The 24,270-nt window shown below is 36.8% G+C and overlaps 2 pseudogenes; both read left to right on the top strand.

The window, feature by feature from the left end:
• The first annotated feature begins 1,293 nt into the window (after positions 1–1,293).
• On the top strand, positions 1,294–2,624 carry LOC149152083 (3-ketoacyl-CoA synthase 17-like; annotated as a pseudogene).
• A 3,394-nt stretch (positions 2,625–6,018) lies between these two features.
• LOC149152082 (uncharacterized) lies at positions 6,019–23,950 on the top strand (annotated as a pseudogene).
• The last annotated feature ends 320 nt before the right edge of the window (positions 23,951–24,270 follow it).

Genomic DNA, 24,270 nt, shown 5'->3' with positions numbered 1-24,270 from the left:
GCCCGGGGGTCTGTCCCTTGTCTCATGCCATCGCCAATGCCGATATGCCAATTTCGGCAATCGCAATGTTGCATCGGCCCGGGTCCTTACCTTATGTTATATGCACAAGCCTGCCTCTGACCCGATATGTCGAGGATCGGCAATCAGGGGTTTATCCCCTTTCCGCTTAAGTCCGCCTTTTGGACCTCCTTCGATGTGATTTCCCTTTATAAGGGTTTTTTGCCCATTTTAGGCGATTTTGCCTCTTTTTTCAAAGAACGAAGGGAAACTTCTTTTTGTGATAACTTCTGCATCCTAAGTCCATTTTAGCCCATTCAAGTTGCAATAGATTTAGAAGGAAAAGATCTCTGCAATGGGGCTATCTCTAGGAACTTCCTTGGACTTTCATTTTCCTCTGTGAGGAACACTTATACTTAGAAGTCTATCCAAAATCCATTTTGGATCACTCCCAAGGATCAAAATACACCTGTGTCTAGGTGAACTAGTTATCTTTCGTGTAGAAATTACTCCCAAGGAGGGAGCATGTCAATCTTAGTGGGATTGTAACACACATGTGTCTAGGTGAACTAGTTATCTTTCATGTAAAAATTACTCCCAAGGAGGGAGCATGTCAATCTCAGTGGGACTGGAACTGGTGGGAAGGATAAAAGCAACTCATCCCTGCCACCTGAGTTACACCCACTTACAAAAAAATATTAATATTATATTCAATATCAAAATTAATTATTAATATTTGTTAATATTCATATTAATATTAATATTAATAATATTATCAATATTAACATTAACATTGATCCTTCAACCCAAATAATATGATAATATTATTAATTATTAGATGTTAATATTAAAGATTAATATTAATTATTAGGTATTAATATAATGAACACAATGTTATTACAAAGTGTTGTAGGGCAACTTAGTCACTATCATTGAAATTAAGAATTATGTTACTACAAAATTTGAATATAGAAGTCGTTAGCATGATACATATAGAGAATACTATGAAATATTTAAATTGATATTAGTATAATATGGAGAATATTAATTATGTCGTAAGGCGTTACTTTGGTATGAAGTCCCTTCTTGTCTTACATGTATTTTGTATGCTCGTATGATCTGATGTTAGACGATTCAAATGTTTTCCTCCATTAGATACACTCTTTTCAATTGCTACCCAACTGCTTAACTAACTAACTAACTCATTAGAGTCACTCAGGTTTCAATATTCTTTGAGTGACTATAAATGTTGCACAGAGATCACTGATAGTTGCGAAGAATTCACTCGCACTATTGATGAACAATGTTCAATTTCTATGCACAAGTGCGAAGAAATCACTAAGAGTAGTAGTGAAAAAGAGAAGGTTGGATATGGATACAAATTTGGATAACCATGCAGACTTTTTTCATAAGATTCCCTTTGATTTTGTGAAGATTAGGGACCTTAATAACATAAAGATGGGATACTCATACTTGTTGACCAGTGTATAGTGGCCATGATTTCTTGCAACTGTTGCACTTGTATTTACGATACAGGGGATGTTAGTTGTTGCGGGTGAATGGTATCGATTTTGCCCCTAATTTGTGCCATGGTGAATATACTGATTTATTATTTCTGTGCACGAAACAAGTCTATATGGTGGAGGTGTCCTGTTACAGGCCCCCTCATGAATGGAAGTGTCATTTCAAAATTTTATAGAACATGCAATGATTTCAAAGAAATTCACAGGAAAGAGTGTGGAGTTTCATAAAAAGATTCATGAAAGAGCCACCATGACCGAATATGTTGTTTTCTTCATTCTCTACACTACTTTCCCACTAGGTTAAAGCATTGAGGCTTCTCATCGTGAAGTATAGATCACCATGTTTGGCTATGTGTTGGATACGCAGGAGAAAACAAGGGTTAATGTTCAGGAAATTGGTGTCCTAGTTATTAATTGCATTTTTTTAAACCTATTCCCTCGCCGACATCACTCATAGTTAATAAATTTTGGCTTCACAATGATATCAAGACCTATAATCTTGGGGGAATGGGTTGCAATGCTAACCTAATTTCTCTACATCGTGCCTCTTCTTTCCTTAGGGTTCCAAATAGGGGATCTTATGCAATCATGTTGAGCACAAAGAATATTACAAAAAAATGGTATTTCAAAAACTATGAGTCGATGCTAGTTTCCAACATTTTGTTTAGAATGGGATGTGGGGTTGTGCTTTTGTCAAATAAAAGAACTGATCATCATCAGGAAAAATACAAATTGCTTCATGTTGTCAGAACGCAGAGAGTAGGGGTGAGTGACACAACGTATCATGAAACTTTTCAATAAAATGATCCAATGGGAACAATAGGAGTAAATATTAGCAAACACATCATGAAAATTATTGTAGAGGCTCTCAAGGCCAATATGCACCAATTGGGTCCTCTAGTTCTTCCCTACTATGAGAAAATTATGTATCTTACCAACAGGTTCTGGTTCGATGAGAATGAAAGGAAATTGATTGCAAGAGAATATGTGTCCAACTTTAAGCGAATATTTGATCACATTTTCATACATTCTGGCAGTAAGGCAATCATTCAATTTATAACTCAACTCATCCAAATTCTTAATAATATACTATGTGCATTCTAGCTCCTGTACATGATAGTTATATTCTTGTTCTAATCTTTAACTATTTTTGTTTTGGGTAACGTTGACCATCAATTTTTCATCATCAACAGATTGATTTGAGAAGAGGATGGTCATTACATGATTTTCCCTCTATTTTTCCCACTACTGTGATTAGGAAATTCTTGTAATGGATGAGGACATTAATTTTGTTTTTTTTGCAGTTGATTCTTATGTGCAACTCTCTTTTAGGATTCAACTCTTTCTAGGGCACAATTCTGCTGATGTGTTAAATATTTCTTTTCCATTATTCCATGATACTATCTTGCTATATCTTAGAAGTGATTGTTGGGTGTGGAGCCTGATTATCTCCTATATTCAAAGGTATCGCCACATTGGACCCCAGTTCAAAATGGGGGCGGCAACGCCGCCCGTAAAATATTCGCTGCAGGGGGGGTCCAGGGGGACATCTGCGACCTTTGGGAGCCCCCCCCCCCCCCCCCCTCACGTGGGGTTTTAGGGGCAGCGCCCACGAAGCTAAAAACAGCTGTAAAATTGCCTTGTAAAAGTATAGTAGTTTCTAGTCAATCTGGGCCGTTCATTAGGTGGATGATCTAACGGTAGAACTTATGTTTAGTTTAGGGTTTTTTGCCTTAGAAGGCAACCCATCTCTTTGTATGAGGGCATTGTATTTGAGGCTGTGTAATAGATGTGTATTCTGTGAGCGAGAAATAGAGAGGTGAGACAGTGAGAGAAAACAGAGGATATTACAGTGGATTTGTTGTACGCTGTGTCTCTTCATTTTGCTGAATAATAGAAAGGAAGGACTGTGATGTTTGGGGTGGACATAGCCCAAACTGGTTGAACCATGTATATCTGTGTCTCTCTTGTTTTGTGCGTTTTCTGTGTTTATATTTCTGAAATATTTTATATGTTCCATTGCTCCATAATATATAATATTCTAACAACTGGTATCAGAGCTGAAGGTCTATTTGGCTGATAAACTCGCAGGAAAGAAGGGTTCCTCATTCGAGTGGGAGCAATGGCGGAAGATGGTAAGTTTAGGGTTGAGAAATTTAATGGCCAAAACTTCTCACTGTGGAAGATGCAGATGGAAGATTATATTTATCAGAAAGATCTATACTTACCATTGGGCGGAAAAGCAAAGATGCCGGCGGGTATGAAAGATGAAGAATGGAACCTTCTCGATAGAAAGGCACTCGGAACAATACGGTTGTGCCTTGCAGCGTCGGTCGCCTTCAACATTTCGAAGGAAACAACGACAGAGGGTTTGATTAAGACATTGGAGAAACTATATGAAAAACCCTCGGCCTCAAACAAGGTATTTCTTATGAAATGGTTATTTAATATGAAGATGTTGGAAGGTGGAACTGTTGCAGATCATTTAAATGATTTTAATACTGTTACAAGTTAGTTATGTTCTATAGGGGTAAACTTCGATGATGAAGTTAGAGCTCTGTTATTCTTGTGCTCATTGCGAGAAAGTTGGAATGGTTTAGTAATGGCCATTAGTAACTCTGTGTCTGGATCTAGTACTTTAAAGTTTGATGATGTTGTCAGTGCTATCCTTAGCGAGGAAATGTGACAAAAAAGCTCCAGTGAGACATCGGGAAATGCTTTGAGTGCAGAGTCTAGGGGAAGAAAAATGGAAAGAGGAAAGAGCTCAGGATATCGCAGTAAATCAAGGAAAGGCAGATCCAAGTCCAGATCGGGGATAGTGTGCTGGAAATGTGGAAAGAAAGGACACCTAAAGAAAGACTGTAGATCTCGGAAGGGAAAAGAAGGAGATTCACAACAAGAAAACAATCATGAAGCAAATGTGACAGGTGAGGTGTTACAAGATGCTTTGATTCTTTCTTTCGAAAATATTACTGATTCGTGGGTGGTAGATTCAGGGCCTCATTCCATGCCACACCTGATAAGAAATACTTTCATGACTATGTTCAAGGAGATTTTGGACAAGTTCATTTGGGTGATGATAAACCCTGTAAAATTGTTGGAATGGGTAGGTTTGTAAAATAGCAGAAAGGAAACCAATGGCTACTAAAGGAGGTAAGGCATGTTCCAGATCTAAAGAAAAATTTTATTTCAACAGGGCAGTTAGGTGGTGAAGGTTGTGTGACAACTTTCACAGATAAAGCTTGGAAGGTCACCAAAGGAGCCCTGGTAATAAAAAAAAGGCGAAAAAATTGGTACATTGTTATTTAATGCTGGTATTTCAAACTCTGTTAATGCTTTAACTTCCAAAGGAGCAGATGCAGCATTATGGCATCATAGGCTAGACTCGGACACATGAGTGAAAAATGGATGAAGATTCTTCACTCAAGGAATTTGTTTCCGGGTTTGAAGAATGTTGATTTGGACTTCTGTGAGAATTGCATTTATGGAAAACAGAAGAGAGTTAGATTTTTCAGAGTTGGGAAAGAAAAGAAGAATGAAAAATTAGAGCTTGTGCATACATATGTATGGGGACCTGCTCAGGTATCATCTCTTGGTGGCTCTCGTTATTATGTTACTTTTATTGATGATGCAATTAGAAAAACTTAGATTTATTGTATCAAGAATAAATCTAATGTATTTGATACTTTCAAGAAATGGAAAGCTTTGGTTGAGATTGAGATAGGAAAGAAATTGAAGTGTCTTAAATTAGATAATGGAGGTGAATATTGCAGCAAAGAGTTTGATAGGTATTGTTCAGAGCATGGAATTCACATAGAGAAGACAGTTCCAAGTACACCACAAGAAAATGGTGTGTCAGAAAGGATGAACAGAACAATCATGGAGCGTGCAAGGTGTATGAGATTGCATGCAGGATTGCCTTTATAGTTTTGGGCAGATGCTGTAGATATTGTTGTTTATCTAATAAAGAGAGGCCTTCAAGTTCCTTGGATGGTGGTGTTCCGGAGGAAGCATGGACAGGTAAAAAGGTAAACTACTCTTTTTTAAAGCCTTTGGTTGTGGGCCTTTGTCCATATTGATAAAGAAAATAGAACAAAGCTTGAGGCAAAGTCAAAGAAATGTACCTTTATTGGATATGGTGTTAATGATTTTGGTTATCGCTTATATGATTATGAAAAATCACAAAATCATTAGGAGCAGAGATGTAATATTCAATGAAAAGGTCTTGTATAAGAATCAGTTGCAGGAAAAGAAACAAGAAAAAGAAAACAAGGAATACGCAGTTCTTGATGAAATCACTGAAAAAGTAAAGGTGCCTGAAAATAATATCAACAACCACAACAACAGCAACCACCACAACAGCAACAGGCACCCCCAAACACCTGAAAGCGGTGTCAAAAGATCTACCAGGGTAAGTAGACCCCCTGAACGATACTCTCCTTCATTATATTATTTATTGTTGACTGATTCCGGTGAACCCAAATGTTATGAAGAAGCAATGCAGGTTGAAAGCAGGAAGAAGCGGGAGGTAGCTATGGAAGAAGAGATGGACTCCTTAATGCATAACCAGACTTGGGACTTAGTCAGGTTGCCTGCAGGTAAAACTACATTGTAGAATAAATGGGTTTACAAGCTAAAGGAAGAAGATGGAGGAAAAAAGAGGTACAAAGCTATACTTGTGGTGAAGGGGTTTGCATAGAAGAAAGGTATTGATTTTGATGAAATATTTTCTCCTGTTGTTAAAATGACTTCAATCATAACTATTTTAAGTCTAGTGGTAGTTGAAGATTTTCATCTTGAGCAATTAGATGTAAAGACAACCTTTCTCCATGGGGATTTGGAGGAAGAGATATATATGCAGTAGCCACAAGGATATGAAGTGAAAGGGAAGGAGAAACTAGTGTGCAGGTTGAAGAAGAGCTTGTATGGCTTAAAACAGGCTCCAAGGCAGTGGTATCTAAAATTTGACAATTTTATGTCTGAACAAGGTTATACTAGATGTCACTCTGATCATTGTGTTTATCTGAAAAAGAAAAATGATGGAAGCTATATTATATTGCTATTGTATGTAGAGGACATGCTTGTTGCAGGATCTAACATGCAAGAAATAAATGTGCTCAAAAGAAAATTGGCAAATTCATTTGCAATGAAGGATTTGGGAGCTGCAAAACAAATCCTTGGTATGAGAATAACTAGAGACATGAAAAATCGCAAATTAACATTGTCTCAAAATGAGTACATACAAAAGGTGTTGAAAAGATTCAAAATGCACAATGCAAAACTAGTTAGTACACCTTTTGCTAGCCATTTCAAACTTAGTAAAGAAATGTGCCCAAAGACCCAAGAAGACATGAATTATATGTCTAAAGTTCCATATGCATCAGCAGTTGGAAGCTTAACGTATGCAATGGTCTGCACAAGGCCTGATATTGCACATGCAGTGGGAGTTGTAAGCAGGTACATGAACAATCCAGGAAAGGAACATTGGATGGCAGTGAAATGGATTCTCAGATATTTGAAAGGTACCACAAATCAAGCATTATGCTTTGGTGGTTCAAACATTTCCCTACAGGGATATGTTGATGCAGATATGGCAGGTGACAGAGATAACAGGAGGAGCACTATAGGATATGTATTTACTGTTGGTGGAATAGCTGTCAGTTGGGTTTCAAAAATCCAAAGTGTTGTTGCACTTTCAACAACAGAAGCAGAGTATGTTGCTGCTATAGAGGCTAGTAAAGAAATGATTTGGTTACAAAGGTTTATGGGTGAATTGGGTAAGGAGCATGATATGGGCACATTATACAGTGATAGCCAAAGTGCCATTCATCTTGCAAAGAACTCAGCATTTCATTCCAGGACTAAACACATACAGCTCAAGTACCATTTCATACGATCAGTGTTGGAAGATGGAGAGTTGAAGCTGGAAAAGATACACACTAACCAGAATCCTGCAGATATTGTAACAAAAGTTGTAACCAGGGAGAAACTGAGAACATGCTCAGTTTCAATTGGTCTTCAAGGATGATGATGAAGATGAGAAACAGCCAGGTCCAAAGAGGAGTCATTGTCTAGCAAATGGAGCAGCAGTGGAGTTGCTACAATCAGTCTCCAAGTGGGAGATTGTTGGGTGTGGAGCCTGATTATCTTCTATATTCAAAGGTATCGCCACATTGGACCCCAGTTCGAAATGGGGGCGGCAATGCCGCCCGTAAAATATTCACTGCAGGGGGGGTCCGGGGGGCGCAGCTGCGACCTTTGGGAGCCCCCCCCCTGGCGAGGGGTTTCGGGGGCAGCGCCCCCGAAGCTAAAAACAGCTGTAAAATTTCCTTGTAAAAGTATAGTAATTTCTAGTCAATCTGGGCCGTTCATTAGGCGGATGATCTGATAGTAGAACTTATGTTTAGTTTAGGGTTTTTTCCTAGAAGGCAACCTCTCTTTTTATGAGGGCATTGTATTTGAGGCTGTGTAATAGATGTGTATTCTGTGAGCGAGAAACAGAGAGGTGAGACTGTGAGAGAAAACAGAGGATATTACAGTGGATTTGCTATAGGTTGTGTCTCTTCATTTTGCTGGATAATAGAAAGGAAGGACTGGCTGTTCGGGGTGGACATAGCCCAAACTAGGTGAACCACGTATATTTGTGTCTCTCTTGTTTTGTGCGTTTTCTATGTTTATATTTCTGCAATATTTTATGTGTTCCATTGCTCCGTAATATATAATATTCTAACAATGATTATGTGTTCCATTGCTCCGTAATATATAATATTCTAACAATGATTGTTAGTTGACATGGATGGTTATATCTTCTAGAATTCGTTGCATGAAGTCCTTCGACTTGTATGCAAGTTTCATAAATTATCTAAGTTTGATGAAGGAAAGGAGAGTTGTTGGAGACTTCTAGTTGGCCACAACCAGTTGCATAGGAACCCCCAACCTTATTCACCAACGATGAAATCTGCAAGATTTGCTTCCACCTTCTATGGTACTGTAGAGAAACCAAGATTGGTAGATGATGTCATTTTCTAGTGCAGTTTATCTAGTTCCTTGATCATTTTTTTTCAGTTCAGATAGTTGAATCAAACCCTTATGTTAATGGAAAATGAAACTCTTGATTCATAGCCAACTCACAAATTTTCATGTCTCACAAATTTTCATGGTCTTTAATTTTTTGTGTGTCATCAAAACATTTAAGAAGAGATTATATTCATAAACTTTTTATCTGGTTTCCTGTTTTTTTGTCACACTAAAAAGTCTTCCAATCAGTCTGGTTGATGTTGAACTAAAAGTACTATATGAGCAGGAAAACTCTTTTATTTATTTATGTTTATATAACATCACACAATTCTTGTTTATATATGTTGGTTGATATCTATTATAATGATGTTCTTGTCAAATTCCCATTTACAATTCTATTTGTGAGTGAGAACATCATTTTGTTGATGCTTTATCTTATATTTTTTATTAGATCTGGTTTTTCTTGATGTTTAACTCATATATTAGTTATATACTAGATAACTATGAAGGTTCTAGTGCAATATTAACCTTTTGGCTATCACAGAACATGAGAAAATCGTCACCACTTTCAACTTTCAAGAGACTTTCTTCTTTGAGGAATGGGTTACTTTGTAAAATTTTCTTTGAATGTAATTGAGACCCCCTGGCTACATTCCAGAGTGGATGTGCCCTTGTAGTTAGACCTGTGTTGTTTGGGAGCGATGCAATTCCACAATAACCAAACTCTGATTTGTTTGAAGAAAAAATCATGCAAAGAAATACATTGTCCCAACCATTTCCACTGTTCGTAGAATTTTATATACAACTTCCCTTTTTATAGAGAATCTCATTGCTGCAACGTGAGCATCAACTTCAAATGTCTAGATTAACTCAACTGATTTGTTCTTATGTTCTTCATTACCCCTTCCAAACTAATGTGAGGATTAAAACTGTAATTATCTTGCACTTGTTGTTGATTTGAAGATAGATTCTGCAAATTGACATTTGTTTCTTCTTTAAATAGATGACATGTGACTTAGCAGCATCTTGATGGCTAGATCACCTTTCATGCATCCACAGATAGCTTCAAACTTGGAGGAGAATTCGATTGATTTCAAACTTGGAGGATATGGAAAAGGAGCTTGGCTGAGGGTTAAGGAAGAGGATGAATCATCATATGATGGGAATTTATCAGCAAGTATCATTTTCCGTCATAATGATGAAAGGTTTCTTTTCCTTTTACAGGGTTCTAAGACTGTACCTGGTGGAGCTATTAATTAAAACATTGACCAGTACAGGCAAATATCCAGGGATCGTGTGGTCTATACTTGACCTTATCGTCCTACTTGAGATAAAATATTGTAGGTTTAGATGTTATATCTATCCCACATGTTTTATCATTAGTATCAGACTCTAAATGTTCTCTCTGTCTTATGTCAATTTAATTTGGGGGCTCAATGTCCTCATGATCAGCTTCATTCAATATGACCACATGATCATGTCTCACAATGGATCATCTTATGCTATATGATCAACTTATTATGGCCCAAGCAACATTGATGCAATGAGTACAACACAACTTTTGTCTTTTTGCAGAAGACAAGTTACTAACTATTGGTAGGCTAAATTGTTTCATTTTTAAACCCTTTCCTACTTTAAATTCATAACCTTAAACCTCACCTCACAACCTTCTTATTCCAGCAGTATTCCAAGAGTCGTGCCTTTTCCTGCACTAGCTTTATATTTCATATTTAAGGGTTACAAATGTGCTTAATTAATTATTTTTATATATTTTATACCTTTAATATTCTTCGCAACTAATATCTTCTTTCCTAAAGTATTTGGTAAGAAAATTATTAATCATTTCTTTAGCATGGTTGAGTGTAGGTAGGATTCCTGCACTGCTGGCGAATCCTAAACTTTCGTGACAACTCACTACCTAATGTGAACATCTCATTCAGAATCGGTCATCTCAAGTTGGGTTCAGAGCAGAGATAAGTCAAGGATATGATAGCGATTAGGTCATTGGCTGAATTCTAAAGTTTAGTGTTTTGTTACATCCAAAAATATTAGCATGTAATATTGTTGTTATTTCATTACAACCGAAAGGCTTAGATTGTAACACTACATGTAATTTTGTTATGGCCGTAGGCCTGAAGGGATATACGTAATGTAGGATTTAGATAGAAAATGTTGGTGAGTGATAGCTATAACAATGCTACTGTAACTGTGGTATTTTGTAATTTTGCTGGTATCACCCTTGTTCTGGGTTGGATTCGATTTCACCATGTACATTTGCTGATTCTAAAATTTAATATAAAGAGACTATGCCATGTTATTTCAATCATGTGTTTTACTTCTATGTTGATGCGTTGTTGAGAGCTGAGTTTCCAAGTTTCCTAAATGGGAAATGAGCTGGTTGGCTAGGGCCAAACCAACCTAGCTCGTTCTGCCTCGCATTCTTCTTTCTTGTTAAAGGTGTGTTTATTTCGTTTTAATGCAAGGTGTGACTTAAATAGATGCTTTCATTCTTTCACAAAGTTCGGGTTCGATTTCATTTATAACCATTGTGTGACAGATTCATGGTGTGCATGCTTAACCAAGTTTGATCTTACCCTTTTGTAATTTTTCTCTTCAAGGCTTGGTATTATTTATGCCTAGATCATGTAAGCACGTTATTATTGCACTAGTGCATTTATTGTTATCAAATTTGATTTCTTTGGTTCATTACAACAAAAGTCTTTCATTCTTTTCTGTCATAAGAATCATCATGCGTTTCTGCAAGTGAGTGTTCATATTTTAGAAGTATTCTTGATATTCTGAATTAAATATGCTTTGGTAATTAAGGAATGAATGTTGTTATAACACATTAATCTGTACCTGCACTTTACACTTTTAAGGAAAGGATCGAACTTCATATTTAATTATTTCAAAGTGAACCTTTCTGAATTAAGAAGGTTAAAAGGAATATTGGATTTGTGTGAATAACTATTACAGGGATAAAGCCTGCTGTCACAATTAGATGATTTCTTTAGTTGCATGAAAGAGTTCCTTGATTGAAGAAAAGTGTGCTTTGACTTTAGAAGTTAATTCTTATTTTGAATTTAAGTTGGGTTGAAGAATATTTCTATTTGTGAAAGCTATTTCAAAGTTTTGTTCACCTTTGCAAATTATTTCCTTAAGTTAACACACTCTTTATTCTTTTATGAAAGAAATTTGAAAACTTAGTGCAGGAATCTCTGTTCTAATATATGAATCGATATCCTGATACAGGAACATAGTGCTCTAGTCCTGAGACTTAGAGCCCCTACATGAGGACATAAATCTTCAGTAAAATATACTTCCAACATATAAGCTTTGTTCCAGTACTGGTGTAATAATATTGCAAGATTATAGGAATAACAACACAGTGCAGGGAGAAAGATCTATAAAGAAGCCAGACATCTTCAAGGGTCCAATTATTAATCTGACATACAACTATACTAAATATAGACATATATTTCAATTTCTATTAGTGATGATTGCTTACAAGAGTTTGAAAGTTCCTTTCATTTATTTCTTTGCAAAAGTACTTTCTTTCATATTCCAGCACTAGAATTTCTTTGGTGTAAATTGCCAAGTGATATTTTCTTTTCGATTCTGCAAGATTGTAATTAAGGAAGTAGGAATAGAGTTAGGAAAATTTCATATCATTTCTAGCATTTCCTGTGCTTCACCTCTAAGTTTACAAAACCCTCGGGTTGACAATTAAGTGTTGAAGGAGTTTGCTTAACCGCAATTCCTACACCCAACATTTTGGCGTCGTTGCCGAGGAGGCGATTTGAAATTGGTAAGAACTTTCTGTTTTCTGCAATAAGGGTAAGTCTACTATTATTTTTTCTACAGTATGCTTCTATTGTTTTAAGGATTTTATGAGTGTTGAATTTTTTTATTCTTTGCAGCAATTGATAGATTATTTTCTTTACAACATTTGAATTTTGATTTTTTTGGATTTGATTTTTAAAATGAATGCCTAAGAAAGGTAGGGGTTTGAAGCCCAATAAGGGTCAATGAAACACTGAAAAATCTGAAAACTCTTCTCATATTGGACCTTCTTTTGCAAGTAGAAAGTCCAAGCAGACCCAGACTCATCACGCCGGAATGGTCCACTTGGATTCTAGAAATAGTGATTTAGGTGTGACGCACCCGATAAGGGGAAGAAGGAGGTGAACAGTGATCGGAAAGTCCAATTCAGCAATATTCAACCTTCATATTTTGGAAATTTTTCGATTGGAGGCACAACAATGGATGATCATAAAGACCATGCAGAGGGGACTGGCGAGAATCAGGTAAATGAAGAACAGTCCACTTTTGGATTTCCAATAGTGAACTTTGAAGCGAATGTGAAAATGAAGAATATTTCACCTTCATCTCTTCCAAATTTTCATGGTAAGGTGCACGAAGACTCAGATTCATTCCTTTTTGAGTTTAATATTCTATGTAGGAGCTATAATTATCTTTTGATGCCCATAAATTAAAATTACTTCCTGCAACTCTCAAGGATTCAACCTTGCGCTGTTTCATGGGACTAGGAGGAAACACTGTAAGTTCTTGGGAACAAATGAAGAGAGTGTTTTTGAATAAATATCAGGAATATTGTAAAAATAGAGAAATGCATGAAAATATCTTCACCATTGTACAAGGTGATGATGAGACTTTGGAGGACTACTTAGAGAGATTTTTGTATATACTCCAAAGGTCCAAACACAAATTTGATTTAAGTACCATTCAAACCTTGTTCCTAGAAGGTCTTACTGAGGATTATATACATAATTTGAATTTGTTAGCACAAGGAGATATTTCTCAGAAAACTTTTGAACAAATTTGTGACTTGTCAAGGAATTTCTCACGAAATCAATCTAGATCCACTTGAGGAGGTCGAAGCAGAACTAACAAACTAGGACCTACATATGTTATGATTGGTTGCTTGGAGAATAAATTGGACAATATGAAAATTGAAATAATGAATATTGTTAGCAAACAAATAGTCTCTTTGAAATTTCAGCAAAAACTAGAAAAAGAACAAGAGTCATTATCTATTTTTTGTCCAAAATGTAGGAAAAAACATCCTTTAAGAGAGTGTCCTGTTGATATAAAAAGAGCTAATAAATGTGTGATATGTGCAGAGAACCATGCCACCAAGGAATTCCCATCTGTACCTAGATTAAAATTTGTATTTGAAGGAGAGCATTCTGAACTTGAGCCATTACATTCCATGGGAGAGTGAAGGAACTGGCCACAGGTAAGTGCAGGTATGGTTCCTAAACCGCATTTTTATGATTATAATGCACCTCCACATTCCTATCACAATAATAATAATCACTCTCAACATTGGCAGCACGAAAACCATTTTCACCATGGATAGTCCTCTCAACCTTGGCAACAAGGATGGAGAGGACCAAACCATTCATACCATTCCTATCCTGCTCATATACCATCATATCCTCCTTCATATGCACCACACCATATGTCACAGCCATCTTTTCCCTCTCTACCTCAACAGAGTCAACCAATGCCCCCGTTGCTTTTTTCACCACCATTTAGACCACCTCGACTACCTTCTCAACTGGTACCGAATCTTAATAATAAGGCAGTACAACTTATTCATTCGGTTGGACCATCCCTTCTCCTACCTATCGAACCCTGCCGGTTGGGATAAATGAGCTTCAATTGAGATCGGGAAGGGTAGTTAAACCAAAAAATAAAAACAATCCACGGTGATCATTAAGGAGAAAAATGAGGAGGCAACTCATGATCATTCGAAAAACAATGTCACCATTCAGCCCATTCTTGTACCTTCATATTCACCATCTTCTTCAAACTAGCCCCCCTATCCAGAGAGGTTGGCTATGGAGAAGAGTGACCTCGAGTCCACTCTGGCTTCAGAGTTAAGGAATCTTTGCATAAAGGTTCCTTTACTTCAGGCTATTAGAGAAATTCCCATTTGCACAAAGATCATTAGGGAGTTATGTCTTAAAAATCCAGGGAGGAAGAGAGTAGAACCTCAGACCATTCAATTTGTTGGTAGAGCAGCTGAGTTGATGACATGATGCATATCAATGGAGAAATACACAGATCTTGGAAACCCAATTGTTTCTTTCCAGATAGTTGATATCTTTGTCTCTAATGTATTAATAGACCTAGGGGCAACCATCAATGTTATGACCAGGAAAACCATGGAACAATTTGGGTTGGGCCATATTTGTCCTACACCCACCGTGCTTGAACTTGCAGACAAATCTAAAATCCAGCCCGATGGAGTATTGGATGATGTGGTTGTCTCAGTAGATTCATGGGAATACCTCGCGTATTTCATTATGCTTTAGCCAAAGAATCCAGTGGGAGGACATCCTTTGATTCTGGGATGACCATGGCTTACCACAACCGATGCTTATATTGGATGTCGCTCCGTTGATATGTACATTTCACATGGAGACTCTAGGTAAAAGGTCACCTTATATGCACCTAGTAGATCTATTCAGGAACTTAACGACACTTTATGGTTAGTTAGATTATGATAGGAGTGATGAGGAGATCCAATCTATTTCTTTGATTCATCATCATACCGAGTCTACCCAGGATGGTGAATTACGAGATTTCTTGAACAATTTAGACACTATGCCTAACTTTGACACACTTCATCAGATCTTTAGTCTAGATTTTCAAGAAAATTATGATTCCCAACCTTCCTTATCCCATACTGTGGCATAATCTTCCTATACTCTTGAGCCTGAGACCACTCTTGTTGAAATTAGTCCAGGCAAATATTTACACATTAGCTCAGACTTGGATTCATCTCAGCAAGAGCAGCTTGTTACCTTGTTGCGAGATCACCTGGATGCATTCACTTGGAGTTACGAAGACATGAAAGACATTCCTCCTGAGACTTGTACTCATCATATCTATATTCAAGAGGGAGCCCGACCTGTCCAACAACCCCAGAGATGAATGAATCCCATGCTAAGAGATATTGTTAAAGAGGAATTACAAAAACTCTTAGACGCTAATTTCATCTATCCCATTTCTGACAGTCAGTGGGTCTCTCCATTAGTGATAGTCCCTAAGAAAGATGGGAGATGGCGTATTTGCATTGATTACCAAGAATTAAACAAAGCCACTCTCAAGGATTACTTTCCCCTTCCTTTCATCGATCATGTGCTAGATACCCTTGCCAGTAAAAAGTACTTTTAATTTTTAGATGGCTTTAGTGGGTATAACCAAATCCAGATCATAAACTACCCTTACATGCCCTTGGGGTACATTTTCTTATCGAGTGCTTCCTTGTGGGTTGTGTAATGCACCCACCACCTTTCAAAGGGCTGTGTTGGTTATTTTTGTTGATCTTGAATGTGTTGAGATTTATATGGATGATTTTTATGTGTTTGTTAACTCATTTGATGAATCTCTTAAAAATATAGAAAAAGTGATTTTACGTTGCCAAGAGGCTCATCTTGCTTTGAGTGATAAAAAATGTAGATTAATGTGCAAAGTAGGAGTGGTTCTTGGTCATTTGGTTTCTGACAAAGGTATCTAGGTAGACCCTGCTAAAGTTGAAGTTATTATTTGCCTGCCTACACCCAAAACACAAAGGGAAGTGAGAGGTTTCCTAGGATATGCTGGTTATTACCAGAGATTCATTGAGAATTTTTCCAAGATTGCTACCCCCTTTTTTTATTATTAGCTAAGGATAGTGAATTCTCCTGGTCCACAACTTGCCAACAATCGTTTGAGACATTGAAGGAAAAATTAGTACATGCACTAGTTTTGAGAGGACCAAACTGGTCCCTGCCATTTCACATTTCCTCTGATGCCTCAGACACTACCATTGGCACAGATTTAGGACAAGAGGAGAATAAACAATCCTATGCTATTTATTACATCAATAAAAATTTGTCACCTGCCGAATTTAACTATACAATGATTGAGAAAGAATTTTTAGCCGTTATTTTTGCTATTAATAAATTCAGACATTACATTATAGGATATGAATGTTATGTGCATACTGATCACTCTGCTATAAAGTTTTTAATGAATAAACCTTTAACTAGCGATAGAGTGACTAGGTGGTTTCTTTTATTACAGGATTTCAATGTTACAATTATTGATAGACCAAGAAAGTCTAATGTTGTAGCTGATTATCTTTCTAGATTAAATATCCTGGTGAAGTAATTCCCATTGATGATGATTTCCTTAACGAACATATTTTTTCTATGTCAGCAAAATCCCCATGCTTTTCTGACATTAATAACTATTTATTCACCAGAAAAACACCACCTCACTTATCTACTCGTGAAAACCGGAATATCATTCAGAAAATTTCTTCATATTCTTGGATACTGGGAAACATTTTTTACACTGGAACAGATTTTGTTATTCGTAGATCTGAGAGAGAGGAAGAAATTTTTGATATCTCAAAATCTACCCATGATGAACCTTGCGGTGGCCACTTAGCTGATAAATGAACTGCATATAAAATTTTACACACTGACTTTTTTGCCTTCCTTGTTTAAGGATGCCAAGTAATATGTTAGGCGTTGTGATTGTTGTCAACGGATGGGTCAACCTATTCAAGCCAATGAAATGCCTTTATGTCCTCAAGTGATGATTGAGCCCTTTGAAAAATGGGTTATTGATTTCATAGGACCCATAAACCCCACATCTCTAAATAAAAAGCATATATTGGTTTGTATTGATTTCGTTACTAAATGGGTAGAGGCTAAAGCTGTTTCTTTTTCCACTGAGAAATTTGTTGTTTATTTTATATTTAATGAATTTTTTACTAGATTTGGTGTTCTTAGATAAATTTTTTCTGACAATGGACCGTAGTTTGTTTCTAACTTGGTACAGGAAGTCATGAATCAATACAAAATTCGGCACAGGAAATCTACACCGTACCACCCGCAAGCAAATGGCCAGGTGGAATCTACAAACAAGGTGATCAAATCCATCCTCACCAAAATAGTAAACATGCACAGGAAGGATTGGGCTAGCTGATTGCTTGAAGCCTTATGGGCTTATTGAACCACTTGGAGGAATAGCATGGGGCATACACCATATGAGCTGGTGTACGGAAAACAAGTCCTTTTTCATGGAAATTTCAAATAAAGACTTTCAGAACTGCAGTTCAATTGGGTCTAGATCTCTCGGAAGCACAACAATAGCATCTATTGTAGTTAAATGAGTTGGATTAATTTCATAGGGATGTTGTTCAACATAGTATTTGGTGCAGCTTCAACGCAAGAAGTGGCATGAAAAAATTATCAGGAAGAAACAATTCCAGCCAGGTGATTGGGTACTTCTTTATGACTCTAGATTTAAACAATTTAAATGGAAGTTCCATACTCATTGGATGGCACTGTATGAGGTAATTCAAGTTTTCAACAATGGGGTTGTAGAAGTAAAAACTATCGATGGGCGAAATTCAGTTTTTCTTTGTGAATGGGCATAGGCTTAAAGCATACTTTCAGCTCATCACAAAGGAAGATTTCATGCAACAATTGCAACATCAATCTGAACTTCAGTTGGTAGGTGGCTATGCCAACCTATTGTGATTTGATTTCTTCTCTCTTGAAATGAAGTTTAAAGAAAATCCAAAAAAAAAAAGTGGTAAAGAAAAAAATATTTTCCTGTGATTGTGAAAATCAGTTTTACTGACATGATTATAGAAGGATCAACCTGAAAACTAGCTTGCTGGCAGGAAGATCAAATTCTAATAAAATGGGAATGTTGCTTGATCTTTAGATGTGTTGACTGTCACCAAGAAGAAGCAGGTTCAAGTGCAGGAACCAAGCCCTTATCCAAGTTTGGGATAGCTAGCATGAAATTTTTTATCCAAGAAACACTCAATTCCCACTGCATTTACTTTTTGGATCAACACTATACAGGCAGATTTTAGGTGAAATTCTTCCCTTCTTCTATTCCCATTTTTGTAAAAAAAATCCCTTTATTTTCTTCTTTTTATCCCATGAAGTTTACCATCCCTTTCTTCAAAGAAACTTTCCCTATCTGATTTCATATTTCCCTCTTTTTCCCTTGAAATTTTTTCCCCAAAATCCCTTTTCCATTTCTCCCTCTTGGTGGCCTCAGTCTTGAATTCCCTGTTGTAATTTCCTTCCCATTCTGAAATCTACCCTTTTTTGCACTTCTTTTTTTCCCTCATGGATTGATTGCAGGATTTGATGTGAACTCACAAATCAAATTGGAAGGCATATATCAACACCAAAGAATGGCGAATAAAACCTCACTTGTATATTCAACAAATTTTTCAAATCCAGCCTATGAATTATATCTTATCAAAAAATATTTGGTTCCCTTTCTCTTTCCAGATACGCTACAAATATCCATCGTGCAGGAATGTGTGTTCGAGTGCAAGCATGTTTAGTGCAGGCATGTTCAAGTGTAGGCATGTTCAGTGCATGCATGTTTAAGTGAAGGCATGTTCAGTGCAAGCATGTTTAGTGCAGGCACATTCAGTACAAGAATCTACACTGTTGAGCGCAGCCAGTTATGAAAACACATGTTCTGGTGCAGGAACACCTAGCGCAAAAAATGTGTACTGAAAAGCTTATATTTGTTTCGTAAATTTTTGTACAGGTAGAATGACTACACCACCTATAGATCATGGCATTCAATAATTTGTATTATGGTTAACACTTTATTTTTTCATTTACTATATCAGGAAGAAATCATTTAAGTACAAAGATATTTTAGGTTATGAAATATCATCTTTTTAATGAGTACTGAGTACACCTTATGTGAGATCATGAAGTAAATGTGGGATGGTATGATTCTCCCAAAATCCAATACTTACCTCTTCTTGAAAGACTCATCACCTATCAATGATGGCCTTACCTCATATCTGACCTCGCATGACCATTACATTGAATCATTATCTAAACTGTCGCCTTTCCCAATCATCATCGCCTACCTGTACTTGAACCAATTCGTATTCACATCTATCCCAGGAGTGTAATCTTAATGATGGAGAATGACCATTTGGGAAGTGGCCAATATAGCGGCGAATGTATAGCTCGAGAATCATTTTTAGTTATTTATATTGTAATACTCTTCCAAAGTTTTAGATATATATTGGGTGAATTCAAACAGAGAAATGGTGCTTGTAAGGTTTGAACCACGGTCTGTGAAGGAGATGGAGAAAATAGCTGAGTATAGAAACAATCTTGTAATATTGCAGGAATCCGGGTTCCTCTCGTTTCTAAAAAAAATTGATAAATTCAACTTAACCGTGGCACTAGCATTCGCCCGGAATTTTGATGGAAGCCGAGCCAAGGTGGGTTCGTTGGAATTTGCAGTCACAGAGGAGTCCATATCTCAGGCTACAGGTTTAGCAGCAGTGGGAGAACAATGGTTTAAGAAGGAGAAGATTGAGAAGAAGTTGTGGCGCCAATTCGTGGTCAAACCAAAGCAAAAGGTGGACTGGAAGAATGGTCTCCAGCATAATGCTATGATTAGAAAATGGAAGGACCTCCTTTATGTATTGCAGAAGTTTCTTACCTGCGAGGGTTGTTATTCACTAACCTTCCTGTATCACATATGATTTCTCTTGCATTTTGAGTCTAGTAAGATCATTAATTTTCCTTATTATTTGCTCAGGAGCTTAGAGAAAATGTCGAAAGGTGTTCAAAGAGGGAAGTCAAGCCAGGTTGCATACAAGTTATACCACCATGGGTTGATCGCAATTTTAATCAAGAAGGAACTAGAGGTTAAAAACATGACCTAGGAAGAATTTCTGAAGGAGTTTCAGGGATGAGGTGTAGGGAAGTCGACCAAGAAGAAGAGTGCAAGAAAGGAAGGAAAATCAGAAACCCTGACCCCGCACCCTACCGAGACCAGGAGATCGGCCAAGAGAAGGACTGCCTCTTCAAGGGTGGGTCATGTTCAGTCGACCTCCCCAATACTATTGGACGACTCACCACTTGCTTCACTAGGTAACAATAACCTCTTGGTCCTTGTTGAGGTGGAGGCCGCTATAGTGGTCGACGAAGACTATGTGGAGAAGGAAGACAACACACCCTTGAGAGTCCTCTTTGGTAAGATGAAGAAGAGAAAAATGATGCCAAGTGCAAGGAAAGATCGGTAGAGGGTCAGATGGATGATAGGGTGCAGGGAACTAAAGCCTTAGATAATTTTGAAGTTCTGGGTACTGAAACCCATGGTAATGTTAATGTGCAGGGTACTGAGGCCCTTGATAATATTAAAGTTCTGGGCACTGAAGCCCTTGATAATTTTTAAATTCTGGGTACTAAAACCCCTAGTAAGGTGAATTTGCAGGGTACTGAGACCCTTAGTGACATTGAAACTTCGGGTGTTGAAATCCTTGACGATATTGAAATGTAGGAACTGAGTATCCAGGATAACCTTGACCCTGATGATGTCAACACATGTTTTGAATCCATTGCCGAGAAGTCTCTACCAGAGGAATTGGGAGTAGAAAACTCCACCCTCTGTCTGAATATTCGGATAGAAGAGCTCAAGCAGCATATTTAGGATAGAAGATCTCAAGAAGCATGTTTACGGCTTGGAGATATTAAACCAAGCCATGAAAGAGAAGAATACAGTGCAAAAGAAAATGAATGTAGAGTAGCCAGGAGAAGTGAAGGAGCAGAAAAGACAAGTCAAGATATGGAAACTCCGAGCCTCAAAGTGCTATAAAAGACTTAAAAATGTGAACAAGAAACTCAATAAGGCTCGAGGCAGGAAGGCAAAGACAGTGAATGTAGGGATCAACATACAAGTTCAAGATTGAAGGGAGGCTCCTTTGTTTTGGTTTTTTTTGCAGCAGGTAAAGGTTAGGTGAGGACCCACAACATCATAGTGAGGGGAGGATGTTGGTAGGCTAAATTACTTCATTTTTAACCCCTTTCCTTACTTCAAATTCATAACCTTAGAAACCTCATAACCTCATTATTCCTTCACTATTCCAAGAATCGTGCCTTTTCCTACACTAGCTTTATATTTCATATTTAAGGGTTACAAATGTGCTTAATTAATTATTTTTATAGATTTTATACCTTTAAAATTATTTGCAACTAATATATTCTTTCATAAAGTATTTGGTAAGGAACATATTAATCATTTCTTTAGCATGGTCAAGTGCAGGTAGGATTCCTGCACTGCTAGCAAATCCTAAACTTTCGTGACTGCTCACTACCTAACGCAGACATCTAGTTCAGAACAGTCATCTTGAGTTGGGCTTGGAGTGGAGATATGTCGGGGACATGATAGAGATTAGGTCGTTGGCAGAATGATCAAGTTTAGTGTTTTGCTATAGCCGAAAGACTTAGCATGTAATATTGTTGTTATTTTGTTACAGCCGAAAGGCTTAGATCGTAATGCTAAATGTAATTTTGTTACGGCCATAGGCCTGAAGGGATATATATATAATGTAAGTTTCATATAGAAAATGGTAGCGAGTGATAGCGATAAAAATGCTACTGTAATTGTGGTATTTTATAATTTTTCTAGTATCGCCCTCATTCTAGGCTGGATTCGATTTCACCATGTACATTCGCTGATTCTGAAATTTAATATAAAGGGACTGTGTCATGTTATTTCATTCTTGTGTTTTAATTATATGTTTATGCGTTGTTGAGAGCTAAGTTTCAAAGTTTACTAAATAGGGAAATGAGCTGGTTGGCTAGGGCCCAGCTAACCTATCTCATTCTCCCTGGCATTCTTCCTTCTCATTAAAGGTGTGTTGATTTCATTTTAATGCAAGGTGTGAATTAAATAGATGCTTTCATTCTTTCACAAAGTTCAAGTTCAATTTCATTTATAACCATTGTGTGACAGATCCATGGTGTGTATGCTTAACTAAGTTTGATCTTACCCTTTTATAATTTTTCTCTTCAAGGCTTGGTATTATTTCTGCCTAGATTGTGCAAGCACATTATTCCTACACTAGTGCATTTACAGTTCTACAATTTGATTTCTTTGGTTCATTACAGCAAAAGTCTTTCATTATTTTCTGTCATAAGAATCTTGATGCGTTTCTACAAGTGAGTGTTCATCTTTTAAAAGTATTCTTGATATTCAGAATTGAATATGCTTTGGTAATCAAGGAATGAATGTTGTTATAACGAATTAATCTGTACCTGTACTTTACACTTTTAAGGAAAGGATAGAAATTCATATTTAATTATTTCAAAGTGAACCTTTCTGAATTAAGAAGATTAAAAAGGCAGATCGAATTTGTGTGAATAACTATTACAGGGATAAAGCTTGTTGTCACAATTAGATGATTTCTTTAGTTGCATGAAAGAGTTCCTTGATTGAAGAAAAGTGTGCTTTGACTTTAGAAGTTAATTCTTATTTTGAAGTTAAGTTGGGTTGAAGAATCTTTCTGTTTGTGAAAGCTATTTCAAAGTTCTGTTCACCTTTGCAAATTATTTTCTTAAGTTAACACACTCTTTATTATTTTATGAAAGAAATTTGAGAACTTGGTGCAGGAATCTATGTTCTGGTACAGGAAACAATATCCCGATACATGAACAAAGTGCTCTAGTCCTAAAACTTAGAGCCTCTACATGAGGACATAAATCTTTAGTACAAGTGTAAAATATACTTCCAGCATATAAACTTCGTTATGGTACCAATGCAAGAATATTTTAGGAGTACAGGAATAACAACTCAGTGCAGGGAGAAAGATCTATAAAGAAGTCAAACATCTTCAAGGGTCCAATTATTAATCTGACATACAACTATACTGAAGATAGACATAGATTTCCATTTCAATTAGTCAGGATTTCTTATAAGATTTTGAAAGTTCCTTTCATTTATTTCTTCACAAAAGTACTTTCTTTCATATTCCAACACTAGAATTTCTTGGTGTAAATTTTCAGGTGATATTTTCTTTTCAATTCTGCAAGATTGTAATTAAGGAAGTAGGAATAGAGTTTGGAAAATTTCATATCATTTCTGGCATTTCTTGTGCTTTGACTCAAAGTTTATGAAACCCCTGGGTTGACAATTAAGTGTTGAAGGAGTCTACTTAACCGCAATTCCTGCACCCAACACTAACAATGTATCCCCATTCCTCTACTAATATTACAATAGGTGGGTTCCTTCAAACTATTGTGAATTATATGGATAAAGACCTTCAAGGTTAGCCACCTTTTTATGATGAAGGAAAAACAAGAAAATTTGGAGGAAATATATTTGGTATGCTGCAGGGGAGCAGTTTCAAAGGCTCTTAGGCTACAAATTCACATAATATTCAAGACACCATAGATCTGATGTGTAGGTCCTCGGAAACACAAACTAATGATTCTCATGATCAACCTGGCATGGTGCACCAGGGAAGTAAACAATTTACTTACGTGCAGTTGTTGAGGTCTTTTGAATCATCTATTTATGACACTCATCAACTGTTGTAGCTCTGATATCTTTGTACTTACAAGAAATTTTCCTTGCCCTCAGACTTGAAGATAACTGTTAAAACTTCATTATGACAATTATATGTACCCTCTAGATGCAAAAAATTTCTTTCAATTACTATTGCTTATTTTCTTTTCATCATGTTGGTCCTATTTGTTATCTTTATCTAGAGTACAATATAATATTCGAATGGATATTGCTAATTTAGGTCAATATGGGTATATCTTCTGTGGATGTTGCATCAGTTTAATGATCACATTAGATAGGATGAACTCAGGAAATGGGCTTGTAACTTGTCCCTCTATTCCTGTTCTTGAAA

Source organism: Pinus tabuliformis, chromosome 9 (assembly GCF_031772625.1).
Source record: "Pinus tabuliformis cultivar Carrire ecotype Pingquan chromosome 9, CPIR1, whole genome shotgun sequence".
Taxonomy (NCBI): domain Eukaryota; kingdom Viridiplantae; phylum Streptophyta; class Pinopsida; order Pinales; family Pinaceae; genus Pinus; species Pinus tabuliformis.
This window is presented reverse-complemented; position numbering and strand designations above follow the sequence as displayed.